Source organism: Anopheles funestus, unplaced genomic scaffold (assembly GCF_943734845.2).
Source record: "Anopheles funestus unplaced genomic scaffold, idAnoFuneDA-416_04 scaffold_8_ctg1, whole genome shotgun sequence".
NCBI lineage: Eukaryota > Metazoa > Arthropoda > Insecta > Diptera > Culicidae > Anopheles > Anopheles funestus.
In genome coordinates, this window is record NW_026045349.1 from 830693 (window position 1) to 854694 (window position 24002).

The 24002-nt window shown below is 47.2% G+C and overlaps 1 long non-coding RNA gene across 1 annotated transcript in view; it reads right to left on the reverse strand.

The window, feature by feature from the left end:
• Positions 1-371: 371 nt before the first annotated feature.
• Positions 372-24002, reverse strand: part of LOC125774440 (uncharacterized) — a 79554-nt gene continuing 55923 nt past the window's right edge. Inside the window, exons 4-6 of the long non-coding RNA XR_007420897.1 lie at positions 14063-15091; positions 3190-3385; positions 372-407 (exon numbers count right to left, since the gene is read on the reverse strand). This is a non-coding gene — a long non-coding RNA (uncharacterized LOC125774440). The remainder of the gene's footprint in view (positions 408-3189; positions 3386-14062; positions 15092-24002) is intronic.

Genomic DNA, 24002 nt, shown 5'->3' on the forward strand with positions numbered 1-24002 from the left:
CATTAGCCAAGACACCTTAGCCGAGACACATTAGCCAAGACACCTTAGCCGAGACACCTTAGCCAAGACACCTTAGCCAAGACACCTTAGCCAAGACACATTAGCCAAGACACCTTAGCCAACACACATAAGCCAAGACACCTTATCCAAGACACCTTAGCCAAGACACATTAGCCAAGACACCTTAGCCGAGACACATTAGCCAAGACACCTTAGCCAAGACACCTTAGCCAAGACACCTTAGCCAAGACACATTAGCCAAGACACCTTAGCCAAGACACCTTAGCCAAGACACCTTAGCCAAGACACATTAGCCAAGACACATTAGCCAAGACACCTTTGCCAAGACACATAAGCCAAGACACCTTAGCCAAGACACATTAGCCAAGACACATTAGCCAAGACACCTTAGCCAAGACACCTTAGCCAAGACACCTTAGCCATGACACCTTAGCCAAGACACCTTAGCCAAGACACCTTAGCCAAGACACCTTATCCAAGACACCTTATCCAAGACACATTAGCCAAGACACCTTAGCCGAGACACCTTAGCCAAGACACCTTAGCCAAGACACATTAGCCAAGACACCTTAGCCAAGACACCTTAGCCAAGACACCTTAGCCAAGACACATTAGCCAAGACACCTTAGCCAAGACACCTTAGCCAAGACACCTTAGCCAAGACACCTTAGCCAAGACACGACACATCAGCCAAGACACATTAGCCAAGACACATTAGCCAAGACACCTTTGCCAAGACACATTAGCCAAGACACCTTAGCCAAGACACATTAGCCAAGACACATTAGCCAAGACACCTTAGCCAAGACACCTTAGCCAAGACACCTTAGCCATGACACCTCAGCCAAGACACCTTAGCCATGACACCTTAGCCAAGACACCTTAGCCAAGACACATTAGCCAAGACACATTAGCCAAGACACCTTAGCCAAGACACATTAGAAAAGACACCTTAGCCAAGACACCTTAGCCAAGACACCTTAGCCAAGACACCTTAGCCAAGACACATTAGCCAAGACACCTTATCCAAGACACCTTAGCCAAGACACATTAGCCAAGACACCTTAGCCGAGACACCTTAGCCAAGACACCTTAGCCAAGACACCTTAGCCAAGACACCTTAGCCAAGACACCTTAGCCAAGACACATTAGCCAAGACACCTTAGCCAAGACACCTTAGCCAAGACACCTTAGCCAAGACACCTTAGCCAAGACACCTTAGCCAAGACACCTTAGCCAAGACACGACACATCAGCCAAGACACATTAGCCAAGACACATTAGCCAAGACACCTTTGCCAAGACACTTAAGCCAAGACACCTTAGCCAAGACACCTAAGCCAAGACACTTTAGCCGAGACACATTAGCCAAGACACCTTAGCCAAGACACCTTAGCCATGACACCTCAGCCAAGACACCTTAGCCAAGACACCTTAGCCAAGACACATTAGCCAAGACACCTTAGCCAAGACACATTAGCCAAGACACATTAGCCAAGACACCTTAGCCAAGACACCTTAGCCAAGACACCTTAGCCAAGACACCTTAGCCAAGACACCTTAGCCAAGACACATTAGCCAAGACACCTTAGAAAAGACACCTTAGCCAAGACACATTAGCCAAGACACCTTAGCCAAGACACCTTAGCCAAGACACATAAGCCAAGACACCTTAGCCGAGACACATTATCCAAGACACCTTAGCCAAGACACTTTAGCCAAGACACCTTAGCCAAGACACCTTAGCCAAGACACATTAGCCAAGACACCTTAGCCGAGACACCTTAGCCAAGACACCTTAGCCATGACACCTTAGCCAAGACACCTTAGCCAAAACACATTAGCCAAGACACCTTAGAAAAGACACATTAGCCAAGACACCTTAGCCAAGACACCTTAGCCAAGACACATTAGCCAAGACACCTTAGCCGAGACACATTAGCCAAGACACCTTAGCCAAGACACATTAGCCAAGACACCTTAGCCAAGACACATTAGCCAAGACACCTTAGCCAAGACACATTAGCCAAGACACCTTAGCCAAGACACCTTAGCCAAGACACATTAGCCAAGACACCTTAGCCGAGACACATTAGCCAAGACACCTTAGCCAAGACACATTAGCCAAGACACCTTAGCCAAGACACCTTAGCCAAGACACATTAGCCAAGACACCTTAGCCGAGACACATTAGCCAAGACACCTTAGCCAAGACACCTTAGCCAAGACACCTTAGCCAAGACACATTAGCCAAGACACCTTAGCCAAGACACATTAGCCAAGACACCTTAGCCAAGACACATTAGCCAAGACACCTTAGCCGAGACACATTAGCCAAGACACCTTAGCCAAGACACCTTAGCCAAGACACATTAGCCAAGACACATTAGCCAAGACACCTTAGCCAAGACACCTTAGCCAAGACACATTAGCCAAGACACCTTAGCCGAGACACCTAAGCCAAGACACCTTAGCCGAGACACATTAGCCAAGACACCTTAGCCAAGACACATTAGCCAAGACACCTTAGCCAAGAAACATTAGCCAAGACACCTTAGCCGAGACACATTAGCCAAGACACCTTAGCCGAGACACCTTAGCCAAGACACCTTAGCCAAGACACTTAACCCAAGACACCTTAGCCAAGACACATTAGCCAAGACACCTTAGCCAAGACACTTTAGCCGAGACACATTAGCCAAGACACCTTAGCCAAGACACCTTAGCCAAGACACCTTAGCCAAGACACCTTAGCCAACACACATTAGCCAAGACACATTAGCCAAGACACCTTTGCCAAGACACCTTAGCCAAGACACCTTAGCCAAGACACCTTAGCCAAGACACATTAGCCAAGACACCTTAGCCAAGACACCTTAGCCAACGCACATAAGCCAAGACACCTTATCCAAGACACCTTAGCCAAGACACTTAAGCCAAGACACCTTAGCCAAGACACATTAGCCAAGACACCTTAGCCAAGACACTTTAGCCGAGACACATTAGCCAAGACACCTTAGCCAAGACACCTTAGCCAAGACACCTTAGCCAAGACACCTTAGCCAACACACATTAGCCAAGACACATTAGCCAAGACACCTTTGCCAAGACACATAAGCCAAGACACCTTAGCCAAGACACATTAGCCAAGACACATTAGCTAAGACACCTTAGCCAAGACACCTTAGCCAAGACACCTTAGCCATGACACCTTAGCCAAGACACCTTAGCCAAGACACATTAGCCAAGACACATTAGCCAAGACACCTTAGCCAAGACACATTAGCCAAGACACCTTAGCCGAGACACATTAGCCGAGACACCTTAGCCAAGACACCTTAGCCAAGACACATTAGCCAAGACACCTTAGCCGAGACACATTAGCCAAGACACCTTAGCCAAGACACCTTAGCCAAGACACATAAGCCAAGACACATTAGCCAAGACACCTTAGCCAAGACACCTTATCCAAGACACCTTAGCCAAGACACCTTAGCCAAGACACCTTAGCCAAGACACATTAGCAAAGACACCTTAGCCAAGACACCTTAGCCAAGACACATTAGCCAAGACACCTTAGCCAAGACACCTTAGCCAAGACACATTAGCCAAGACACCTTAGCCGAGACACATTAGCCAAGACACCTTAGCCAAGACACCTTAGCCAAGACACCTTAGCCAAGACACCTTAGCCAAGACACATTAGCCAAGACACATTAGCCGAGACACCTTAGTCAAGACACCTTAGCCATGACACCTTAGCCAAGACACCTTAGCCAAGACACATTAGCCAAGACACCTTAGCCAAGACACATTAGCCAAGACACCTTAGCCGAGACACATTAGCCAAGACACCTTAGCCAAGACACCTTAGCCAAGACACCTTAGCCAAGACACATTAGCCAAGACACCTTAGCCAATACACATTAGCCAAGACACCTTAGCCAAGACACATTAGCCAAGACACCTTAGCCGAGACACATTAGCCAAGACACATTAGCCAAGACACCTTAGCCAAGACACCTTAGCCAAGACACATTAGCCAAGACACCTTACCCAAGACACCTTAGCCAAGACACATTAGCCAAGACACCTTAGCCAAGATACCTTAGCCAAGACACATTAGCCAAGACACATTAGCCGAGACACATTAGCCGAGACACATTAGCCAAGACACCTTAGCCAAGACACCTTAGCCAAGACACCTTAGCCAAGACACATTAGCCAAGACACCTTAGCCAAGACACCTTAGCCAAGACACATTAGCCAAGACACCTTAGCCAAGACACATTAGCCAAGACACCTTAGCCAAGACACCTTAGCCAAGACACATTAGCCAAGACACCTTAGCCAAAACACATTAGCCAAGACACATTAGCCAAGACACCTTAGCCAAGACACCTTAGCCAAGACACATTAGCCAAGACACCTTAGCCAAGACACCTTAGCCAAGACACATAAGCCAAGACACATTAGCCAAGACACCTTAGCCAAGACACCTTAGCCAAGACACATTAGCCAAGACACCTTAGCCAAGACACCTTAGCCAAGACACATTAGCCAAGACACCTTAGCCAAGACACCTTAGCCAGGACACATTAGCCAAGACACCTTAGCCGAGACACCTTAGCCAAGACACCTTAGCCAAGACACCTTAGCCAAGACACCTTAGCCGAGACACATTAGCCAAGACACCTTAGCCGAGACACATTAGCCAAGACACCTTAGCCAAGACACCTTAGCCAGGACACATTAGCCAAGACACCTTAGCCGAGACACCTTAGCCAAGACACCTTAGCCAAGACACATTAGCCAAGACACATTAGCCAAAACACCTTAGCCAAGACACATTAGCCAAGACACATTAGCCAAGACACCTTAGCCAAGACACCTTAGCCAAGACACATTAGCCGAGACACATTAGCCAAGACACATTAGCCAAGACACCTTTGCCAAGACACATTAGCCAAGACACCTTAGCCGAGACACATTAGCCAAGACACCTTAGCCAAGACACCTTAGCCAAGACACCTTAGCCAAGACACATTAGCCGAGACACATTAGCCAAGACACCTTAGCCAAGACACATTAGCCAAGACACCTTAGCCAGGACACATTAGCCAAGACACCTTAGCCGAGACACCTTAGCCAAGACACATTAGCCAAGACACCTTAGCCAAGACACCTTAGCCAAGACACCTTAGCCAAGACACATTAGCCAAGACACCTTAGCCAAGACACCTTAGCCAAGACACATTAGCCAAGACACCTTAGCCAAGACACATTAGCCAAGACACCTTAGCCAAGACACCTTAGCCAAGACACATTAGCCAAGACACCTTAGCCGAGACACATTAGCCAAGACACATTAGCCAAGACACCTTAGCCAAGACACCTTAGCCAAGACACATTAGCCAAGACACCTTAGCCAAGACACCTTAGCCAAGACACCTTAGCCAAGACACATTAGCCAAGACACATTAGCCAAAACACCTTAGCCAAGACACCTTAGCCAAGACACATTAGCCAAGACACCTTAGCCAAGACACCTTAGCCAAGACACATTAGCCAAGACACCTTAGCCAAGACACCTTAGCCAAGACACCTTAGCCAAGACACCTTAGCCAAGACACCTTAGCCAAGACACATTAGCCAAGACACCTTAGCCAAGACACCTTAGCCAAGACACCTTAGCCAAGACACCTTAGCCAAGACATATTAGCCAAGACACATTAGCCGAGACACATTAGCCAAGACACATTAGCCAAGACACCTTTGCCAAGACACATAAGCCAAGACACCTTAGCCAGGACACATTAGCCAAGACACATTAGCCAAGACACCTTAGCCAAGACACATTAGCCAAGACACCTTAGCCAAGACACCTTAGCCAAGACACATTAGCCAAGACACCTTAGCCGAGACTCATTAGCCAAGACACCTTAGCCAAGACACCTTAGCCGAGACACCTTAGCCAAGACACATTAGCCAAGACACCTTACCCAAGACACCTTAGCCAAGACACCTTAGCCAAGACACCTTAGCCAAGATACCTTAGCCAAGACACATTAGCCAAGACACATTAGCCGAGACACATTAGCCGAGACACATTAGCCAAGACACCTTAGCCAAGACACCTTAGCCAAGACACCTTAGCCAAGACACATTAGCCAAGACACCTTAGCCAAGACACCTTAGCCAAGACACATTAGCCAAGACACCTTAGCCAAGACACATTAGCCAAGACACCTTAGCCAAGACACCTTAGCCAAGACACATTAGCCAAGACACCTTAGCCAAAACACATTAGCCAAGACACATTAGCCAAGACACCTTAGCCAAGACACCTTAGCCAAGACACCTTAGCCAAGACACATTAGCCAAGACACCTTAGCCAAGACACCTTAGCCAAGACACATAAGCCAAGACACATTAACCAAGACACCTTAGCCAAGACACCTTATCCAAGACACCTTAGCCAAGACACCTTAGCCAAGACACCTTAGCCAAGACACATTAGCAAAGACACCTTAGCCAAGACACCTTAGCCAAGACACATTAGCCAAGACACCTTAGCCAAGACACCTTAGCCAAGACACATTAGCCAAGACACCTTAGCCGAGACACATTAGCCAAGACACCTTAGCCAAGACACCTTAGCCAAGACACCTTAGCCAAGACACCATAGCCAAGACACATTAGCCAAGACACATTAGCCGAGACACCTTAGCCAAGACACCTTAGCTATGACACCTTAGCCAAGACACCTTAGCCAAGACACATTAGCCAAGACACCTTAGCCAAGACACATTAGCCAAGACACCTTAGCCGAGACACATTAGCCAAGACACCTTAGCCAAGACACCTTAGCCAAGACACCTTAGCCAAGACACATTAGCCAAGACACCTTAGCCAAGACACATTAGCCAAGACACCTTAGCCAAGACACATTAGCCAAGACACCTTAGCCGAGACACATTAGCCAAGCCACCTTAGCCAAGACACCTTAGCCAAGACACCTTAGCCAAGACACATTAGCCAAGACACCTTAGCCAAGACACCTTAGCCAAGACACATTAGCCAAGACACCTTAGCCGAGACACCTTAGCCAAGACACCTTAGCCGAGACACATTAGCCAAGACACCTTAGCCAAGACACATTAGCCAAGACACCTTAGCCAAGACACATTAGCCAAGACACCTTAGCCGAGACACATTAGCCAAGACACATTAGCCGAGACATCTTAGCCAAGACACATTAGCCAAGACACCTTAGCCGAGACACATTAGCCAAGACACCTTAGCCAAGACACCTTAGCCAAGGCACCTTAGCCAAGACACCTTAGCCAAGACACCTTAGCCAAGACACCTTAGCCAAGACACATTAGCCAAGACACCTTAGCCGAGACACCTTAGCCAAGACACCTTAGCCATGACACCTTAGCCAAGACACCTTAGCCAAGACACATTAGCCAAGACACCTTAGCCAAGACACATTAGCCAAGACACCTTAGCCGAGACACCTTAGCCAAGACACCTTAGCCGAGACACCTTAGCCAAGACACCTTAGCCATGACACCTTAGCCAAGACACCTTAGCCAAGACACATTAGCCAAGACACCTTAGCCAAGACACATTAGCCAAGACACCTTAGCCGAGACACATAAGCCAAGACACCTTAGCCAAGACACCTTAGCCAAGACACCTTAGCCAAGACACATTAGCCAAGACACCTTAGCCAAGACACCTTAGCCAAGACACATTAGCCAAGACACCTTAGCCGAGACACCTTAGCCAAGACACCTTAGCCAAGACACCTTAGCCAAGACACCTTAGCCAAGACACATTAGCCAAGACACCTTAGCCAAGACACATTAGCCAAGACACCTTAGCCGAGACACATTAGCCAAGACACCTTAGCCAAGACACATTAGCCAAGACACCTTAGCCAAGACACCTTAACCAAGACACATTAGCCAAGACACCTTAGCCGAGACACCTTAGCCAAGACACCTTAGCCAAGACACCTTAGCCAAGACACCTTAGCCGAGACACATTAGCCAAGACACCTTAGCCGGGACACATTAGCCAAGACACCTTAGCCAAGACACATTAGCCAAGACACCTTAGCCAAGACACATTAGCCAAGACACCTTAGCCGAGACACCTTAGCCAAGACACCTTAGCCAAGACACCTTAGCCAAGACACCTTAGCCAAGACACCTTAGCCGAGACACATTAGCCAAGACACCTTAGCCGAGACACATTAGCCAAGACACCTTAGCCAAGACACATTAGCCAAGACACCTTAGCCAAGACACATTAGCCAAGACACCTTAGCCGAGACACCTTAGCCAAGACACCTTAGCCAAGACACCTTAGCCAAGACACATTAGCCAAGACACATTAGCCAAGACACCTTAGCCGAGACACATTAGCCAAGACACCTTAGCCAAGACACATTAGCCAAGACACCTTAGCCAAGACACATTAGCCAAGACACCTTAGCCAAGACACCTTAGCCAAGACACCTTAGCCAAGACACCTTAGCCAAGACACATTAGCCAAGACACCTTAGCCAAGACACCTTAGCCAAGACACCTTAGCCAAGACACATTAACCAAGACACCTTAGCCAAGACACATTAGCCAAGACACAATAGCCAAGACACCTTAGCTGAGACACCTTAGCCAAGACACATTAGCCAAGACACCTTAGCCAAGACACCTTAGCCAAGACACCTTAGCCGAGACACATTAGCCAAGACACCTTAGCCAAGACACATTAGCCAAGACACCTTAGCCAAGACACATTAGCCAAGACACATTAGCCAAGACACCTTAGCCAAGACACATTAGCCAAGACACATTAGCCAAGACACAATAGCCAAGACACCTTAGCTGAGACACCTTAGCCAAGACACATTAGCCAAGACACATTATCCAAGACACATTAGCCAAGACACCTTAGCCGAGACACATTAGCCAAGACACCTTAGCCAAGACACATTAGCCAAGACACCTTAGCCAAGACACATTAGCCAAGACACCTTAGCCAAGACACATTAGCCAAGACACCTTAGCCAAGACACCTTAGCCAAGACACATTAGCCAAGACACCTTAGCCGAGACACCTTAGCCAAGACACCTTAGCCAAGACACCTTAGCCAAGACACCTTAGCCGAGACACATTAGCCAAGACACAATAGCCAAGACACCTTAGCTGAGACACCTTAGCCAAGACACATTAGCCAAGACACCTTAGCCAAGACACCTTAGCCAAGACACCTTAGCCAAGACACCTTAGCCAAGACACATTAGCCAAGACACATTAGCCGAGACACCTTAGCCAAGACACCTTTGCCATGACTCCTTAGCCAAGACACCTTAGCCAAGACACATTCGCCAAGACACATTAGCCAAGACACCTTAGCCGAGACACATAAGCCAAGACACCTTAGCCAAGACACCTTAGCCAAGACACCTTAGCCAAGACACATTAGCCAAGACACCTTAGCCAAGACACCTTAGCCAAGACACATTAGCCAAGACACCTTAGCCAAGACACCTTAGCCAAGACACATTAGCCAAGACACCTTAGCCAAGACACCTTAGCCAAGACACATTAGCCAAGACACATTAGCCAAGACACCTTAGCCAAGACACCTTAGCCAAGACACCTTAGCCAAGACACCTTAGCCAAGACACCTTAGCCAAGACACCTTAGCCAAGACACATTAGCCAAGACACCTTAGCCAAGACACCTTAGCCAAGACACCTTAGCCGAGACACATTAGCCAAGACACATTAGCCAAGACACCTTAGCCAAGACACCTTAGCCAAGACACCTTTGCCAAGACACATTAGCCAAGACACCTTAGCCAAGACACATTAGCCCAGACACCTTAGCCAAGACACATTAGCCAAGACACATTAGCCAAGACACCTTAGCCAAGACACTTTAGCCAAGACACATTAGCCAAGACACCTTAGCCAAGACACATTAGCCAAGACACCTTAGCCAAGACACCTTAGCCAAGACACCTTAGCCAAGACACCTTAGCCAAGACACCTTTGCCAAGACACATTAGCCAAGACACCTTAGCCAAGACACATAAGCCGAGACACCTTAGCCAAGACACATTAGCCAAGACACTTTAGCCAAGACACTTAAGCCAAGACACATTAGCTAAGACACTTTAGCCAAGACACATTAGCCGAGACACATTAGCCAAGACACCTTAGCCAAGACACATTAGCCAAGACACCTTAGCCAAGACACCTTAGCCAAGACACATTAGCCAAGACACCTTAGCCAAGACACCTTAGCCAAGACACCTTAGCCAAGACACATTAGCCAAGACACCTTAGCCAAGACACCTTAGCCAAGACACATTAGCCAAGACACCTTAGCAAAGACACATTAGCCAAGACACATTAGCCAAGACACATTAGCCAAGACACCTTAGCCGAGACACATTAGCCAAGACACATTAGCCAAGACACCTTAGGCAAGACACCTTAGCCAAGACACATTAGCCAAGACACATTAGCCAAGACACCTTAGCCAAGACACCTTAGCCAAGACACATTAGCCAAGACACCTTAGCCAAGACACATTAGCCAAGACACCTTTGCCGAGACACATTATCCAAGACACCTTAGCCAAGACACATTAGCCAAGACACCTTAGCCAAGACACCTTAGCCGAGACACATTAGCCAAGACACCTTAGCCAAGACACCTTAGCCAAGACACATTAGCCGAGACACATTAGCCAAGACACCTTCGCCAAGACACATTAGCCAAGACACATTAGCCAAGACACCTTAGCCAAGCATCTTAGCCAAGACACCTTAGCCAAGACACCTTAGCCAAGACACCTTAGCCAAGACACATTAGCCAAGACACCTTAGCCGAGACACCTTAGCCAAGACACATTAGCCAAGACACATTAGCCAAGACACCTTAGCCAAGACACCTTAGCCAAGACACTCTAGCCGAGACACATTAGCCAAGACACCTTAGCCAAGACACCTTAGCCAAGACGCCTTAGCCAAGACACCTTAGCCGAGACACATTAGCCAAGACACCTTAGCCAAGACACCTTAGCCAAGACACATTAGCCGAGACACATTAGCCAAGACACCTTAGCCAAGACACATTAGCCAAGACACATTAGCCAAGACACCTTAGCCAAGACACCTTAGCCAAGACACATTAGCCGAGACACATTAGCCAAGACACCTTAGCCAAGACACCTTAGCCAAGACACCTTAGCCAAGACACCTTAGCCAAGACACATTAGCCGAGACATATTAGCCAAGACACCTTAGCCAAGACACCTTAGCCAAGACACATTAGCCAAGACACATTAGCCAAGACACATTAGCCAAGACACCTTAGCCAAGACACCTTAGCCAAGACACCTTAGCCAAGACACTTTAGCCAAGACACATTAGCCAAGACACCTTAGCCAAGACACCTTAGCCAAGACACCTTAGCCAAGCATCTTAGCCAAGACACCTTAGCCAAGACACCTTAGCCAAGACACATTAGCCAAGACACCTTAGCCGAGACACCTTAGCCAAGACACATTAGCCAAGACACCTTAGCCAAGACACCTTAGCCAAGACACATTAGCCGAGACACATTAGCCAAGACACCTAAGCCAAGACACTTTAGCCAAGACACATTAGCCAAGACACCTTAGCCAAGACACCTTAGCCAAGACACATTAGCCAAGACACCTTAGCCAAGACACCTTAGCCAAGACACATTAGCCAAGACACCTTAGCCAAGACACCTTAGCCAAGACACCTTAGCCAAGCATCTTAGCCAATACACCTTAGCCAAGACACCTTAGCCAAGAAACCTTAGCCAAGACAAATTAGCCAAGACACCTTAGCCGAGACACCTTAGCCAAGACACATTAGCCAAGACACCTTAGCCAAGACACCTTAGCCAAGACACCTTAGCCAAGACACCTTAGCCAAGACACTCTAGCCGAGACACATTAGCCAAGACACCTTAGCCAAGACACCTTAGCCAAGACGCCTTAGCCAAGACACCTTAGCCGAGACACATTAGCCAAGACACCTTAGCCAAGACACCTTAGCCAAGACACCTTAGCCAAGACACCTTAGCCAAGACACCTTAGCCAAAACACATTAGCCAAGACACATTAGCCAAGACACTTTAGCCAAGACACCTAAGCCAAGACACCTTAGCCGAGACACATTAGCCAAGACACCTTAGCCAAAACACATTAGCCAAGACACCTTAGCTAAGACACCTTAGCCAAGACACATTAGCCAAGACACCTTAGCCAAGACACATTAGCCAAGACACCTTAGTCAAGACACCTTAGCCAAGACACTTTAGCCAAGACACATTAGCCGAGACACATTAGCCAACACACCTTAGCGAAGACACCTTAGCCAAGACACATTAGCCAAGACACCTTAGCCAAGACACTTTAGCCAAGACACATTAGCCAAGACACATAAGCCGAGACACATTAGCCAAGACACCTTAGCCAAGACACATTAGCCGAGACACATTAGCCAAGACACCTTAGCGAAGACACCTTAGCCAAGACACCTTAGCCAAGACACCTTAGCCAAGACACTTTAGCCAAGACACATTAGCCAAGACACATAAGCCGAGACACATTAGCCAAGACACATTAGCCAAGACACCTTAGCCAAGACACATTAGCCAAGACACCTTAGCCAAGACACCTTAGCCAAGACACTTTAGCCAAGACACATTAGCCAAGACACATTAGCCGAGACACCTTAGCCAAGACACCTTAGCCAAGACACCTTAGCCAAGACACCTTAGCCAAGACACATTAGCCAAAACACATTAGCCAAGACACTTTAGCCAAGACACATTAGCCAAGACACATAAGCCGAGACACATTAGCCAAGACACCTTAGCCAAGACACATTAGCCGAGACACATTAGCCAAGACACCTTAGCGAAGACACCTTAGCCAAGACACCTTAGCCAAGACACCTTAGCCAAGACACCTTAGCCAAGACACATTAGCCAAGACACATTAGCCAAGACACATTAGCCAAGACACCTTAGCCAAGACACATTAGCCAAGACACCTTAGCCAAGACACATTAGCCAAGACACCTTAGCGAAGACACCTTAGCCAAGACACATTAGCCAAGACACCTTAGCCAAGACACTTTAGCCAAGACACATTAGCCAAGACACATAAGCCGAGACACATTAGCCAAGACACCTTAGCCAAGCATCTTAGCCAAGACACCTTAGCCAAGACACCTTAGCCAAGACACATTAGCCAAGACACCTTAGCCGAGACACCTTAGCCAAGACACATTAGCCAAGACACCTTAGCCAAGACACATTAGCCAAGACACCTTAGCCAAGACACATTAGCCAAGACACCTTAGCCAAGCATCTTAGCCAAGACACCTTAGCCAAGACACCTTAGCCAAGACACATTAGCCAAGACACCTTAGCCGAGACACCTTAGCCAAGACACATTAGCCAAGACACCTTAGCCAAGACACATTAGCCAAGACACCTTAGCCAAGACACATTAGCCAAGACACCTTAGCGAAGACACCTTAGCCAAGACACATTAGCCAAGACACCTTAGCCAAGACACTTTAGCCAAGACACATTAGCCAAGACACATAAGCCGAGACACATTAGCCAAGACACAATTGCCAAGACACCTTAGCCAAGACACATTAGCCAAGACACCTTAGCCAAGACACCTTAGCCAAAACACTTTAGCCAAGACACATAAGCCAAGACACATTAGCCGAGACACCTCAGCCAAGACACCTTAGCCAAGACACCTTAGCCAAGACACCTTAGCCAAGACACCTTAGCCAAGACACTTTAGCCAAGACACCTTAGCCAAGACACTTTAGCCGAGACACATTAGCCAAGACACATTAGCCAAGACACCTTAGCGAAGACACCTTAGCCAAGACACATTAGCCGAGACATATTAGCCAAGACACATTAGCCAAGACACATTAGCCAAGACACCTTAGCCGAGACACATTAGCCAAGACACCTTAGCCAAGACACTTTAGCCAAGACACATTAGCCAAGACACCTTAGCCAAGACACCTTAGCCGAGACACCTTAGCCAAGACACATTAGCCAAGACACCTTAGCCAAGACACATTAGCCAAGACACCTTAGCCAAGACACATTAGCCAAGACACCTTAGCCAAGACACCTTAGCCAAGACACCTTAGCCAAGACACATTAGCCAAGACACCTTAGCCAAAACACATTAGCCAAGACACCTTAGCTAAGACACCTTAGCCAAGACACATTAGCCGAGACACCTTAGCCAAGACACCTTAGCCAAGACACATTAGCCAAGACACCTTAGCCAAGACACCTTAGCCAAGACACATTAGCCAAGACACATTAGCCACTTTAGCCAAGACACATTAGCCAAGACACCTTAGCCAAGACACCTTAGCCAAGACACCTTAGCCAAGCATCTTAGCCAAGACACCTTAGCCAAGACACCTTAGCCAAGACACATTAGCCAAGACACCTTAGCCGAGACACCTTAGCCGAGACACATTAGCCAAGACACCTTAGCCAAGACACCTTAGCCAAGACACATTAGCCGAGACACATTAGCCAAGACACCTAAGCCAAGACACTTTAGCCAAGACACATTAGCCAAGACACCTTAGCCAAGACACCTTAGCCAAGACACATTAGCCAAGACACCTTAGCCAAGACACCTTAGCCAAGACACATTAGCCAAGACACCTTAGCCAAGACACCTTAGCCAAGACACCTTAGCCAAGCATCTTAGCCAATACACCTTAGCCAAGACACCTTAGCCAAGAAACCTTAGCCAAGACAAATTAGCCAAGACACCTTAGCCGAGACACCTTAGCCAAGACACATTAGCCAAGACACCTTAGCCAAGACACCTTAGCCAAGACACCTTAGCCAAGACACCTTAGCCAAGACACTCTAGCCGAGACACATTAGCCAAGACACCTTAGCCAAGACACCTTAGCCAAGACGCCTTAGCCAAGACACCTTAGCCGAGACACATTAGCCAAGACACCTTAGCCAAGACACCTTAGCCAAGACACCTTAGCCAAGACACCTTAGCCAAAACACATTAGCCAAGACACATTAGCCAAGACACTTTAGCCAAGACACCTAAGCCAAGACACCTTAGCCGAGACACATTAGCCAAGACACCTTAGCCAAAACACATTAGCCAAGACACCTTAGCTAAGACACCTTAGCCAAGACACATTAGCCAAGACACCTTAGCCAAGACACATTAGCCAAGACACCTTAGTCAAGACACCTTAGCCAAGACACTTTAGCCAAGACACATTAGCCGAGACACATTAGCCAACACACCTTAGCGAAGACACCTTAGCCAAGACACATTAGCCAAGACACCTTAGCCAAGACACTTTAGCCAAGACACATTAGCCAAGACACATAAGCCGAGACACATTAGCCAAGACACCTTAGCCAAGACACATTAGCCGAGACACATTAGCCAAGACACCTTAGCGAAGACACCTTAGCCAAGACACCTTAGCCAAGACACCTTAGCCAAGACACTTTAGCCAAGACACATTAGCCAAGACACATAAGCCGAGACACATTAGCCAAGACACATTAGCCAAGACACCTTAGCCAAGACACATTAGCCAAGACACCTTAGCCAAGACACCTTAGCCAAGACACTTTAGCCAAGACACATTAGCCAAGACACATTAGCCGAGACACCTTAGCCAAGACACCTTAGCCAAGACACCTTAGCCAAGACACCTTAGCCAAGACACCTTAGCCAAGACACCTTAGCCAAAACACATTAGCCAAGACACTTTAGCCAAGACACATTAGCCAAGACACATAAGCCGAGACACATTAGCCAAGACACCTTAGCCAAGACACATTAGCCGAGACACATTAGCCAAGACACCTTAGCGAAGACACCTTAGCCAAGACACCTTAGCCAAGACACCTTAGCCAAGACACCTTAGCCAAGACACATTAGCCAAGACACATTAGCCAAGACACATTAGCCAAGACACCTTAGCCAAGACACATTAGCCAAGACACCTTAGCCAAGACACATTAGCCAAGACACCTTAGCGAAGACACCTTAGCCAAGACACATTAGCCAAGACACCTTAGCCAAGACACTTTAGCCAAGACACATTAGCCAAGACACATAAGCCGAGACACATTAGCCAAGACACCTTAGCCAAGCATCTTAGCCAAGACACCTTAGCCAAGACACCTTAGCCAAGACACATTAGCCAAGACACCTTAGCCGAGACACCTTAGCCAAGACACATTAGCCAAGACACCTTAGCCAAGACACATTAGCCAAGACACCTTAGCCAAGACACATTAGCCAAGACACCTTAGCCAAGCATCTTAGCCAAGACACCTTAGCCAAGACACCTTAGCCAAGACACATTAGCCAAGACACCTTAGCCGAGACACCTTAGCCAAGACACATTAGCCAAGACACCTTAGCCAAGACACATTAGCCAAGACACCTTAGCCAAGACACATTAGCCAAGACACCTTAGCGAAGACACCTTAGCCAAGACACATTAGCCAAGACACCTTAGCCAAGACACTTTAGCCAAGACACATTAGCCAAGACACATAAGCCGAGACACATTAGCCAAGACACAATTGCCAAGACACCTTAGCCAAGACACATTAGCCAAGACACCTTAGCCAAGACACCTTAGCCAAAACACTTTAGCCAAGACACATTAGCCAAGACACATTAGCCGAGACACCTTAGCCAAGACACCTTAGCCAAGACACCTTAGCCAAGACACCTTAGCCAAGACACCTTAGCCAAGACACTTTAGCCAAGACACCTTAGCCAAGACACTTTAGCCGAGACACATTAGCCAAGACACATTAGCCAAGACACCTTAGCGAAGACACCTTAGCCAAGACACATTAGCCGAGACATATTAGCCAAGACACATTAGCCAAGACACATTAGCCAAGACACCTTAGCCGAGACACATTAGCCAAGACACCTTAGCCAAGACACTTTAGCCAAGACACATTAGCCAAGACACCTTAGCCAAGACACCTTAGCCGAGACACCTTAGCCAAGACACATTAGCCAAGACACCTTAGCCAAGACACATTAGCCAAGACACCTTAGCCAAGACACATTAGCCAAGACACCTTAGCCAAGACACCTTAGCCAAGACACCTTAGCCAAGACACATTAGCCAAGACACCTTAGCCAAAACACATTAGCCAAGACACCTTAGCTAAGACACCTTAGCCAAGACACATTAGCCGAGACACCTTAGCCAAGACACCTTAGCCAAGACACATTAGCCAAGACACCTTAGCCAAGACACCTTAGCCAAGACACATTAGCCAAGACACATTAGCCAAGACACCTTAGCCAAGACACTTTAGCCAAGACACATTAGCCAAGACACCTTAGCCAAGACACCTTAGCCGAGACACATTAGCCAAGACACCTTAGCCAAGACACCTTAGCCAAGACACCTTAGCCAAGACACCTTAGCCAATTCACCTTAGCCAAGACACCTTAGCCAAGACACCTTAGCCAAGACACATTAGCCAAGACACCTTAGCCGAGACACATTAGCCAAGACACCTTAGCCAAGACACCTTAGCCGAGACACATTAGCCAAGACACCTTAGCCAAGACACCTTAGCCAAGACACCTTAGCCAAGACACCTTAGCCAAGACACTTTAGCCGAGACACATTAGCCAAGACACCTTAGCCAAGACACCTTAGCCAAGACACATTAGCCAAGACACCTTAGCCAAGACACATTAGCCAAGACACATTAGCCAAGACACCTTAGCCAAGACACTTTAGCCAAGACACCTTAGCCAAGACACCTTAGCCAAGACACATTAGCCAAGACACCTTAGCCAAGACACTTTAGCCAAGACACATTAGCCAAGACACCTTAGCCGAGACACATTAGCCAAGACACCTTAGCCAAGACACCTTAGCCAAGACACCTTAGCCAAGACACATTAGCCAAGACACCTTAGCCAAGACACATTAGCCAAGACACCTTAGCCAAGACACCTTAGCCAAGATACCTTAGCCAAGACACATTAGCCAAGACACCTTAGCCAAAACACATTAGCCAAGACACCTTAGCCAAGACACCTTAGCCAAGACACTTTAGCCGAGACACATTAGCCAAGACACCTTAGCCAAGACACCTTAGCCAAGACACATTAGCCAAGACACCTTAGCCAAGACACATTAGCCAAGACACTTTAGCCAAGACACCTTAGCCAAGACACCTTAGCCAAGACACCTTAGCCAAGACACATTAGCCAAGACACATTAGCCAAGACACCTTAGCCAAGACACCTTAGCCAAGACACCTTAGCCAAGACACCTTAGCCGAGACACATTAGCCAAGACACCTTAGCCGAGACACATTAGCCAAGACACTTTAGCCAAGACACCTTAGCCGAGACACATTAGCCAAGACACCTTAGCCAAGACACCTTAGCCAAGACACATTAGCCAAGACACCTTAGCCAAGACACCTTAGCCAAGACACATTAGCCAAGACACCTTAGCCGAGACACATTAGCCAAGACACCTTAGCCAAGACACCTTAGCCGAGACACATTAGCCAAGACACCTTAGCCAAGACACCTTAGCCAAGACACCTTAGCCAAGACACCTTAGCCAAGACACTTTAGCCGAGACACATTAGCCAAGACACCTTAGCCAAGACACCTTAGCCAAGACACATTAGCCAAGACACCTTAGCCAAGACACATTAGCCAAGACACATTAGCCAAGACACCTTAGCCAAGACACTTTAGCCAAGACACCTTAGCCAAGACACCTTAGCCAAGACACATCAGCCAAGACACCTTAGCCAAGACACTTTAGCCAAGACACATTAGCCAAGACACCTTAGCCGAGACACATTAGCCAAGACACCTTAGCCAAGACACCTTAGCCAAGACACCTTAGCCAAGACACATTAGCCAAGACACCTTAGCCAAGACACATTAGCCAAGACACCTTAGCCAAGACACCTTAGCCAAGATACCTTAGCCAAGACACATTAGCCAAGACACCTTAGCCAAAACACATTAGCCAAGACACCTTAGCCAAGACACCTTAGCCAAGACACTTTAGCCGAGACACATTAGCCAAGACACCTTAGCCAAGACACCTTAGCCAAGACACCTTAGCCAAGACACATTAGCCAAGACACCTTAGCCGAGACACATTAGCCGAGACACATTAGCCGAGACACCTTAGCCAAGACACCTTAGCCAAGACACCTTAGAAAAGACACCTTAGCCAAGACACCTTAGCCAAGACACCTTAGCCAAGACACCTTAGCCAAGACACATTAGCCAAGACACCTTAGCCAAGACACCTTAGCCAAGACACCTTAGCCAAGACACCTTAGCCAAGACACCTTAGCCAAGACACCTTAGCCAAGATACCTTAGCCAAGACACATTAGCCAAGACACCTTAGCCAAAACACATTAGCCAAGACACCTTAGCCAAGACACCTTAGCCAAGACACTTTAGCCGAGACACATTAGCCAAGACACCTTAGCCAAGACACCTTAGCCAAGACACATTAGCCAAGACACCTTAGCCAAGACACATTAGCCAAGACACCTTAGCCAAGACACCTTAGCCAAGACACCTTAGCCAAGACACATTAGCCAAGACACATTAGCCAAGACACCTTAGCCAAGACACCTTAGCCGAGACACATTAGCCAAGACACCTTAGCCAAGACACCTTAGCCAAGACACCTTAGCCAAGACACATTAGCCAAGACACCTTAGCCAAGACACTTTAGCCAAGACACATTAGCCAAGACACCTTAGCCAAGACACCTTAGCCAAGACACATTAGCCAAGACACCTTAGCCAAGACACTTTAGCCAAGACACATTAGCCAAGACACATAAGCCGAGACACATTAGCCAAGACACATTAGCCAAGACACCTTAGCCAAGACACATTAGCCAAAACACCTTAGCCAAGACACCTTAGCCAAGACACTTTAGCCGAGACACATTAGCCAAGACACATTAGCCGAGACACCTTAGCCAAGACACCTTAGCCAAGACACCTTAGCCAAGACACCTTAGCCAAGACACCTTAGCCAAGACACTTTAGCCAAGACACCTTAGCCAAGACACTTTAGCCGAGACACATTAGCCAAGACACATTAGCCAAGACACCTTAGCCAAGACACCTTAGCCAAGACACATTAGCCGAGACACATTAGCCAAGACACATTAGCCAAGACACCTTAGCCAAGACACCTTAGCCAAGACACATTAGCCAAGACACCTTAGCCAAGACACTTTAGCCAAGACACATTAGCCAAGACACCTTAGCCAAGACACCTTAGCCGAGACACATTAGCCAAGACACCTTAGCCAAGACACCTTAGCCAAGACACCTTAGCCAAGACACATTAGCCAAGACACCTTAGCCAAGACACATTAGCCAAGACACCTTAGCCAAGACACCTTAGCCAAGATACCTTAGCCAAGACACATTAGCCAAGACACCTTAGCCAAAACACATTAGCCAAGACACCTTAGCCAAGACACCTTAGCCAAGACACTTTAGCCGAGACACATTAGCCAAGACACCTTAGCCAAGACACCTTAGCCAAGACACATTAGCCAAGACACCTTAGCCAAGACACATTAGCCACGACACCTTAGCCAAGACACCTTAGCCAAGACACCTTAGCCAAGACACCTTAGCCAAGACACATTAGCCAAGACACATTAGCCAAGACACCTTAGCCAAGACACCTTAGCCAAGACACCTTAGCCAAGACACCTTAGCCGAGACACATTAGCCAAGACACCTTAGCCGAGACACATTAGCCAAGACACTTTAGCCAAGACACCTTAGCCGAGACACATTAGCCAAGACACCTTAGCCAAGACACCTTAGCCAAGACACATTAGCCAAGACACCTTAGCCAAGACACCTTAGCCAAGACACATTAGCCAAGACACCTTAGCCGAGACACATTAGCCAAGACACCTTAGCCAAGACACCTTAGCCAAGACACCTTAGCCAAGACACATTAGCCAAGACACCTTAGCCAAGACACCTTAGCCAAGACACCTTAGCCAAGACACCTTAGCCAAGATACCTTAGCCAAGACACATTAGCCAAGACACCTTAGCCAAAACACATTAGCCAAGACACCTTAGCCAAGACACATTAGCCAAGACACCTTAGCCAAGACACATTAGCCGAGACACCTTAGCCAAGACACCTTAGCCAAGACACATTAGCCAAGACACCTTAGCCAAGACACATTAGCCAAGACACCTTAGCCAAGACACCTTAGCCAAGACACCTTAGCCAAGACACCTTAGCCAAGACACATTAGCCAAGACACATTAGCCAAGACACCTTAGCCAAGACACTTTAGCCAAGACACATTAGCCAAGACACCTTAGCCAAGACACCTTAGCCAAGACACCTTAGCCAAGACACCTTAGCCAAGACACCTTAGCCAAGACACATTAGCCAAGACACCTTAGCCGAGACACATTAGCCAAGACACCTTAGCCAAGACACCTTAGCCGAGACACATTAGCCAAGACACCTTAGCCAAGACACCTTAGCCAAGACACCTTAGCCAAGACACCTTAGCCAAGACACTTTAGCCGAGACACATTAGCCAAGACACCTTAGCCAAGACACCTTAGCCAAGACACATTAGCCAAGACACCTTAGCCAAGACACATTAGCCAAGACACCTTAGCCAAGACACCTTAGCCAAGACACCTTAGCCAAGACACCTTAGCCAAGACACATTAGCCAAGACACATTAGCCAAGACACCTTAGCCAAGACACCTTAGCCAAGACACCTTAGCCAAGACACCTTAGCCGAGACACATTAGCCAAGACACCTTAGCCGAGACACATTAGCCAAGACACTTTAGCCAAGACACCTTAGCCGAGACACATTAGCCAAGACACCTTAGCCAAGACACCTTAGCCAAGACACATTAGCCAAGACACCTTAGCCGAGACACATTAGCCAAGACGCTTTAGCCAAGACACCTTAGCCGAGACACATTAGCCAAGACACCTTAGCCAAGACACCTTAGCCAAGACACTTTAGCCAAGACACCTTAGCCAAGACACTTTAGCCGAGACACATTAGCCAAGACACCTTAGCCAAGACACCTTAGCCAAGACACCTTAGCCAAGACACCTTAGCCGAGACACATTAGCCAAGACACATTAGCCAAGACACATTAGCCAAGACACCTTAGCCAAGACACCTTAGCCAAGACACATTAGCCGAGACACATTAGCCAAGACACCTTAGCCAAGACACATTAGCCAAGACACCTTAGCCAAGACACCTTAGCCAAGACACATTAGCCAAGACACCTTAGCCAAGACACATTAGCCAAGACACATTAGCCAAGACACCTTAGCCAAGACACCTTAGCCAAGACACCTTAGCCGAGACACATTAGCCAAGACACCTTAGCCGAGACACATCCCAGTCATGCAAAAGCGAGTTCATGCGGTCGAGTTTCTTTTGTTCTCATGGTCCCTAACGGGTCTGTTCGGAATCCACCGCGGAGTCCCGGAGGAAGACATTTAGCGACCACACTCACACACTCAAACCGGGTTGGTATATAAAGCCCCGCGTAGCCACGCCCGCTTCAGTCGCCCGCGAGCGTTCGTAGCGTGTGGACCTACGCCGGATTTTAGCAAAAAAAATAAATGAATTTCAGAAAATAAAATCGCCAGGGGGGTTCCTCAAATTCACTCTCTCGTGAGAGCGTGAGAGAATCTTTTTTCCCCATACAACTTCCTTGGAGCTTTTGCTGAAATGATAGAGAACATTGGATTAGAAATTGGTGTAGAAGAAAGTCATGCTTACATTTGCGCCATCCGACCAGTCGTTGAGGGGGTACGTTGTGTACCGTATATAAATGAAGCTGAATGGGAATGGATATCACTGCACGTATGATGCAAAAAATAATTCTTTCGTGCTTTTAGATATTTTGAGGAAAAATATTGCATGACAGGTTTGTTTTCTACCATACGGCCGTTCCGCTAAAAAATATTAGACGCTGTTTGGACCTTTTTAACTACCCTCACGGTGTGGCTTTATGGAAAATTTCTTTAAACACACAGAAATACGAGGTAGCTGCTACACGTGCTAATTTTTTCCCATGAGCATTCACACAGACGACAGGTAACTAGCACTGTTCGTTGTCGCTACGCGCCTATACATGCGGAAGGTGTTACTGGTTCTTGTAGCCAGGTAATGAACACAGGATATTATGTAGGTTCGACTAGGGGAAACCGAATACCTCTGATGAGAATTGAGTCATACCACAAAGCCTTGCTTGACCAAGAAATGGTTACCGGCTAAACACCGACTCGCGTACCAGTTATGCGTTCGGGTACATAGGTAAAGAATATGAATGTAAAAGGCTGCGTCGATTAGGTGTCGAACGATGGGACTACAGGCAGTGAACGATCAATTTAAAAGCTGTTCAAAAGCCCTAAATTTTTCAAAACAGTTGTTCATAAGTAGGTCAACACTGTCCTTTACACTTTTATCTAAATCGTATGTTTGAAAGAATTTAAAAATTAAATTTGTGACGCTAAAGCAATCCCCGATATATTTAATCAGAATAACATGGATAATCAATTGTATAAAAATCTGCAAAAATTCTTAAAAGATACGAAATGTTATTCTTTACAACTTTGTAGAACATCATTTTTGTCTAGCTCTTCAACTTTTTTAGTTATTCGCTAAAAACCAAAGCCGTTACGGACGGCCGCGAGGAAATAGCTAAAGCAAGGCATAGAATTGTAGCGAAAAAAACCTCGTTTTTGTAATTGAAATATAATACTATTTTATTTAAATATCTCA